The sequence below is a fragment of the Pan paniscus genome, chromosome 12 (genome assembly GCF_029289425.2).
Source record: "Pan paniscus chromosome 12, NHGRI_mPanPan1-v2.0_pri, whole genome shotgun sequence".
NCBI lineage: Eukaryota > Metazoa > Chordata > Mammalia > Primates > Hominidae > Pan > Pan paniscus.
In genome coordinates this window covers 64030896-64038386 of record NC_073261.2, presented here as the reverse complement: position 1 = coordinate 64038386, position 7491 = coordinate 64030896, and the positions used below count along the sequence as shown (strand labels likewise).

The 7491-nt window shown below is 41.6% G+C and overlaps 1 pseudogene; it reads right to left on the bottom strand.

Annotated features, from left to right (window-relative positions):
• Positions 1–726: 726 nt before the first annotated feature.
• Positions 727–3807, bottom strand: LOC100983064 (eukaryotic translation initiation factor 3 subunit J-like; annotated as a pseudogene).
• Positions 3808–7491: the final 3684 nt, after the last annotated feature.

Here is a 7491-nt window from a genome sequence, read left to right as displayed (position 1 = left end):
AATTTCCTCCACCTTTCCATGTAAAAACTGGACATAAAGAAATTATCTGGGCCAGGTGTGGTGGCTAACACCTATAATCCAAGCAGTTTGGGAGGCTGAGGTAGGAGGATTCCTTGAGGCCAGGAGTTTAAGACCAGCCTGGGCAACATAACAAGACCCCATCTCTATTTTAAAAATTAAAATAAAATAAGAAATTACCCTGACCTACCTTGTTTGACTGTAGGTCATAAGAGTCCCATTCCAGACAGGACTCTGTCTCATACTCAGAAGGAAGGAATAAGTGGTCAGAGGCCAAGAAAAATCTAGACAGAGAGGCCTTGATGGGTTTTCCCACTTATTTAGATCATACCTTCTTGTCCAATCATATTTCTATACAGCTGTCCATACTTTTTTAAATCTAAGCATAAAAATTATAATTGTCCTTGTATCTTTGGGTCTTCATGCTAACAGCTCCCATGTAGACATGTTAAATAAATGTGCATGCCTTTTCTCCTATTAATCTGCCTCATATCAGTGATTTTTTGGTGAATCTTCAGAGGGCCAAGGGAAACCTTCAAAGGGCCAATGGGTTCCCCTTGGCCCCTACAATGCTAAAGCACCATAATTGGAGATATTGTGTTCTGAGCCCCAATAATAGCTACTCTAGTGGGCACGAAATGAGATCTCATTGTGGTTTTTCTGGGTTTTGTTATTTAAGGTAAAATGTCACATGAAGTCTTATACTATCTATCCTCCACCATAACCACCACACAGATTGTCTCTCATGGTAGCCTTTAATCTCCCTCTGGGAAACACACCTTTCTTCTTTTTGGCTTTACTTTGCTTTTCTTGCTTCTGTTTTTCACTGCAAGTCATCAATTTCTGATGAAATACACTCATCCCAAACTGAGGCTTAAAAAAACTGGTGTAATATAGTTACTTTTCATACTGTGTAATTTTTGTCTTTAGTAACTTTCCAAACTCTGAAGTTATCTCTTAAAGAGGTTCGTAGCTATCTATTTCATAAACTGTATTATTAACACCAAAGGTTTATTTTGCTAATTCGAGATCTGACTTCTTCTGTGATTTCTTTAGTTGCGATTTATCTGCTGTTTTTTCTGGTGTTAGCACTTTAGGTTTTTCACGTTCTTCTAACTTCTTCTTGATTTCTTATTATCTTTTCTTCTGTTGCCGTTCTTTGTCTTTTATTGAAGCCATCCTTACAGGGTTAACAAGAATTTTGGCCAGAAATATAGTTATAATTAAGCATTGTCGGGTGTGGTGGTTCACGTCTGTAATCCCAGCACTTTGGTGAAGCTAAGGCAAGTGGATCACCTGAGGTCAGGAGTTCGAGACCAGCCTGGCCAACATAGTGAAACCCTGTCTGCACTAAAAAAATACAAAAATTAGCCGGGTGCGGTGGCGGGCACCTGTAATCCCAGCTGCTTGGGAGGATGAGACAGGAGAATCATTTGAACCTGGGAGGTGGAGGTTGCAGTGAGCCGAGACTGTACCATTGCACTCTAGCCTGGGCAACAAGATTGAAACTCAGTCTCAAAAAAAAAAAAAAATTAAGCATTAATCAGGCTGTGCTTTGACTCACTTCTTTGTAACCTTAAGTCACTTACGTAGCACTAGACGCTTACCATTTACATCCCCAATGTTCCTTTTCAGAGGTTAAGACTTTTGTTTAAAAACTGCTTTAGCAGATTCTGAATTCCAGCAAAACAATGATGCCAACCAATTTAAAGACCCCCACGGAGGAACTGAATCAGCACAATAATACACTCTCCTTACCTCCGTGTCTCATCACTTCACCCTGCATTCAGCCAAACAATCTCCACACTTGGGCCCACTCCAAAATCCTTAAAAACCCTAGCCCCAAACTCCTCAGGGAGATTTGAGATCCCATTTGGCTGTCCTATGATTAAACCTCTTCCTCTGCTGCAACCTGGTGTGTCGGCATACTGACTTGCCATGCGCACTGGGCGATGACTTTATTAAGGTTAGAGTATCTTCTCTGTTATTTTTTTCTTTTCTGAAAATTTTACTTCTTTTTTTTTGAGACAGGGTCTTACTCTGTCGCCCAGGCCAGAGTGCAGTGGCACCATCTCGGCTCACTGCAGCCTTGACCTCCTAGGCTCAAGTGATCCTCCTGGGCTCAAGTGATCAATCCTTCCATCTCAGCCTCCCGAGTAGCTGGGACCATAGGTGTGCACCACCACACCCGGCTAATATTTGTATTTTTGTAGAGACAGGATTTTGCCATGTTGTCTAGGATGGTCTTGAACTCCTGGGCTCAAGCAATCCTCCCGCCTTGGCCTCCCAACGTGCTAGGATTACAGGCACGAGCTACCATGCCTGGCCTGAAATTTTTACTTCTGGTTTTGCTTCTGCTTCCTTCCTTCCCTGCCCGACACATCATCATCATCCCAGTTATCCTTGATGTCTCCATCTTCTCCTTCCCAGTGGTCCCCTACCTTGTAGTGCCAGTGCCCTCCACACTCCACAGAGAATGAGTCCATGTCCCAAGAGTCCAAGTCCTCCCACCTATCATCACTGCTGCCATCTGAAGCCAGGTATGGCTTGGCGTGAAGGTAAGAGTTAGCGCAGCAGAGGTGAGAGGTAAGATGCTGGATTTGCTCTCGTTGGCTGGCAAGGGCCCTCAATGGTTGTGACTGGCATTTCCCTGATGGCTAGTGATGTTCGGCGGCTTTTCATATGCTTGTTTATTATTTTTAAAATTGCATCGTCTCTTTTGATGAATAAGGTTATGCATCCTTGTATATGTTTAAGAGCCCTCTGTATGTTATTTTCTATGAATTGTTTATATCTTTTATGTGGTTTTCTTTTGGGATGTTGTTTCTTTTTCTTGTTTTCTTTCTTCCTTTCTTGGCCTTTTCGAAGAACTACTCATAGATTTATTTATTAGTGCTAATTTTTATGTTTTGTAATTCATTTGTTTATCCTTTATTAATTTCTTCCTCTTGCTTTCCTTAGGAACGATTTTCTTCCCTTCCCCCTATAACTTTCTTGAGTTTTTTTGTTAAATGAATTTTATTATTTTGATTAAAATTATTTTTAACAGCCGGGTGTGGCGGCTCATGCCTGTAATCCCAGCACCTTGGGAGGCTGAGGTGGGCGAATTGTGAGGTCAGGAGATCAAGACCATCCTGACTAACACGGTGAAACCCCATCTCTACTAAAAATACAAAAAAATTAGCAGGGTGTGGTGGCACGTGCCTGTAGTCCCAGCTACTTGGGAGGCTGAGGAAGGAGAATCACTTAAACCCAGGAGGCAGAGGTTGCAGTGAGCTGAGATCATGCCACTGCACTCCAGCCTGGGCGACAGAGTGAGACTCCATCTCAAAGAAAAAAATGTATTTTTGACATAGTTTTTCTCCTCTACGAACTGTTTTAGCTATAGTCTATGGGTTCTGATATATACGGTTTTCACTAACATTATTGTCTACTTAGGGGAGAAAAAAGCTTTTCCTCAGTTTTAGTACCTGGCAACCTGTCAAGAGTCACATTCACAGGAGAAAAAGCATACAACCATTTTTTTTTTTTTTTTGAGATGGAGTCTCGCTCAGTCACCCAGGCTGGAGTGCAGTGGCACGATCTCAGCTCACTGCAAGCTCCACCTCCCGAGTTCACGCCATTCTCCTGTCTCAGCCTCCCGAGTTGCTGGGACTACAGGCGCCCACCACTATGCCTGGCTAATTTTTTTGTATTTTTAGTAGAGACAGGGTTTCACTGTGTCAGCCAGGATGGTCTCGATCTCCTGACCTTGTGATCCACCTGCCTCAGCCTCCCAAAGTGCTGGGATTACAGGTGTGAGCCACTGCGCCCAGCCAAGGCATACAACTTTATCATGTTAATATTTGTACATGCACCAGACTTCACAGAAAACAAGTGAAAAATCCAAAGAGATGATTGGATTTGAAGGCATATATACCATTTTAACATAAAGTGATAAACTATGGAGAAATGACTAGAAAAGAAAAAGAAGCCTTGGGCTTCTAAGGGGTTAAATTGTAGGAAGGTGATGAGAAAAATTCTGGGGGAAACTAATGGCAGATAAGGGTTGTTTATGCAGACTCATTTAGTGCTATCTCTAGAGATAACATTAATTTTCCATTCTCCTCTTCCTGGTATGGGTGGGGGGACCTTTACAAATGGGAATTTTCTTTGCAGAAAGGAAATGTATGTCCTGCTTGTAGTCAGATAGGAGGAGGGCAGAGGGCTCTTCCTGTGTCTGCTGCTTCAGCTCAAAAATAATCCTTATACCAAAGTTATATATTTTGAGGTACCATATTCTGATCTCCTTCACTGAGATATTTTATACTTTCTTCTTTTTCTCTTCCTCCTTCTTTTTCCTTTTTGGACCTAGTGTTAAGTCAGGGAGAGTTATAAAAGTCCAAGTGGTAGGCTGGGAACTGTGGCTTACACCTGTAATCCTAGCACTTTGGGAGACTGAGGCAGGCGGATCACGAGGACAGGAGATTGAGACCATCCTGGCTAACATGGTGAAACCCTGTCTCTACTAAAAATACAAAAAATTAGCCAGGTGTGGTGGCAGGCACGTGTAATCCCAGCTACTCAGGACGCTTGAGATAGGAGAATCGCTTGAACCTGGGAGGTGGAGGTTGCAGTGAGCCGAGGTCGCGCCATTGCACTCCAGCCTGGGTGACAGAGCGAGACTCTGTCTCAAAAAGGAAAAAAAAAAAAAGTCTAAGTGGTAAAGTTTGTTTGTTTTCTGGTTCTGTAATAATTTTTAGTTTTATTACATCATGGTTAGAGAATGGTGTCTCAGGCCAGGCATGATGGCTCATGCCTGTAATCCCAGTACTTTGGGAGGCCAAGGCAGGGGGATTACTCAAGCTCAGGAGTTTGAGACCAGCCTAGGCAACACAGTTAGACCTCACCTTTACTAAAAATAAAAAAAATTATCGAGGTGCGTATGCCGGCACACACCTGTAGTCTCAGCTACTGAAGAGGCTGAGGTGGGAGGATCACTTCAGCCTGGGACTTTGAGGTTGTAGTGAGCTATCATCACCAATGCACTCCAGCCTGGGTGAAAGAGTAAGACGCTAGAGAAAAAGAGAGAGACAGAGAGTAGGGAGAGGGAGAGAGAGGTGTCTTTATTCCTTTTGCAATGTAACTACTTTTGGGATTTATTGAAGTTTTTGTGACATAATTACTGTGCAGTCAATTAATTTTGAAAACGTTCCATAGATACCTCACAATAAAATAAGTTTTTAGTCTTTAGATTATAAATTTGATATATAAAAAGGAGCTCTATTGAAAAAATATGTTATTTGGGTCTACCTTATGACCATGGCCTAAAAGAGAGGTAAATTAAACTCCCTAACTGGTATGTTTCTATAAAAAGCAGTAGAAAATTGCTTTTTATAGTCTTAATATTAATTAGATAATTATTAATTAGTGGTAATGTAACCACAAAACAGATTCACCTTGCCTGCTGCCAAGTATTATTTGTTACTTAGATATTAATAAGAATTAATAAAAATATCAATTGTGTGAATTTCCCAACCTTATTATTAAAGAACTATTGTCTCATTTAATGATTTTTCTTTTTTAACAGAATTCACCCAAGTCTAGTATTAAGATCATAATCTCTGCTAAACTTTTTCTTTTTTTTGAGATGGAGTCTCACTCTGTCACGCAGGCTGGAGTGCAGTGGCGCGATCTTGGCTCACTGTAACCCCTGCCTCCCAGGTTCAAGCAATTCTCCTTCCTCAGCCTCCCAAGTAGCTGGGACTACAGGTGCGTGCCACCATGCCAGGCTAAGTTTTTTTTTTGTATTTTTAGTAGAGATGGGGTTTCACTGTGTTAGCCAGAATGATCTCGATCTCCTGACCTCGTGATCAGCCTGCCTCGACCTCCCAAAGTGCTGGGATTACAGGCGTGAGCCACTGTGCTCTGCCTACTTGCTGCTAAACTTTTACGCTTGCTTGGTAAGAACACATTTTTCTCAGCCTTTTGTATTCAAACTTTCTTTTTTTCTTTTTCTTTTTTTTTTTTTTTGGAGACAGGGTCTCACTCTGTCACCCAGGCTGGAGTACAGCAGTGCCAGTTTGGCTCACTGCAACCTCCACCTCCCAGGTTCAAGCTATTCTCCTGCTTCAGCCTCTTGAGTAGCTGGGATTACAAGTGTGCGCCACTACATCTGGCTAATTTTTGTATTTTTAGTAGAGACCGGTTTTGCCTTGTTGGCCAGGGTGGTCTTGAACTCCTGGCCTCAGATGATCCACCTGCCTCGGCCTCCCAAAGTGCTGGGATTACAGGGGTGAGCCACTGCACCTGGCCACAACCTTTCTTAATCATTTTGTTTTATCATTAGGTTTTACTTTGTGATTAAATATGAGAATGTCTTTTAGCAGGTGATTGTCATATCAACAAGCAAGTCATCTTACTTGTTGATATGACAATTATGTGTTGGTCTATTATCTTTGCTTTATTATTGTTTGTGTTTTTAGTGATAATTTGAAAGGTGTGTATTATTTTTGTTCTAGTAGCTACCTTTATCACTTTTTTAAGAAATAATTTTTAGAAAACGATAAAGACATAACTCTCATGTAGATACAAGAATGAACATGTGTTGAAGATTTTATTTTTCTCCTTAATTTGCAAGGGAACCAGTCAGGTATGATAACTCTTTCAAAGGAAAAAGTCAAAGGAACACAAATTTAAATGGACAAAGAGATTGAATTACAAATGGAGGCAAACTGGTTTTTCCACGAGGGAAAGAAATCAAAGGAAACTCTTCTAGGTAATACAGTTTGCATATCTATCAGTCACCTACGATTTACAAAGAGATGCAACATAGCTCAAAGACAATGAACAGGACCAGAAAATGCAGTTTTTCATTGAAGTACAAAATTGCTTCTTATAGTCTTAATATTAATTAGATAATTATTAATTAGTGATAATGTAATCGCCCAACAGGTTCACCTTGCCTGCTGCCTAGATGGAGCTGATTTATCAAGACAGGGGCACTGCAAAAGAGAAAGAGTTTAATTCATGCAGAGCCAGCTGTACAGGAGACTGGAATTTTATTATTATTCAAATCAGTCTCCCTGAAATTCGAGGATGGCGGATTTTAGGATAATGTGATAGGCAGGGGCCAGTGAATCAGGAGTACTGATTGGTTGGGTCGGAGATGAAATCATAAGGAGTCAAAGCTGTCCTCTTGTGCTGAGTCAGTTCCTGGGTGGGGGCCACAAGACCAGATGAGCCAGTTTTTTCATCTGGGTGATGCCAGCTGATCCATCAAGTGCAGGGTCTGCAAAATATCTCAAGCACTGATCTCAGGTTTTACAATAGTGATATCATCCCCAGGAGGGCCAGAATCTTGCAGCCTCCTCTGCGTGACTTCTAAACCATAATTTCTAATCTTGTGGTTAATTTGTTAGTCCTGCAAAGGCAGTCTAGTCCCCAGGTCAGAAGGGGAAGGGCATTGTCCTTGTTTGGGAAGGGACATCATCC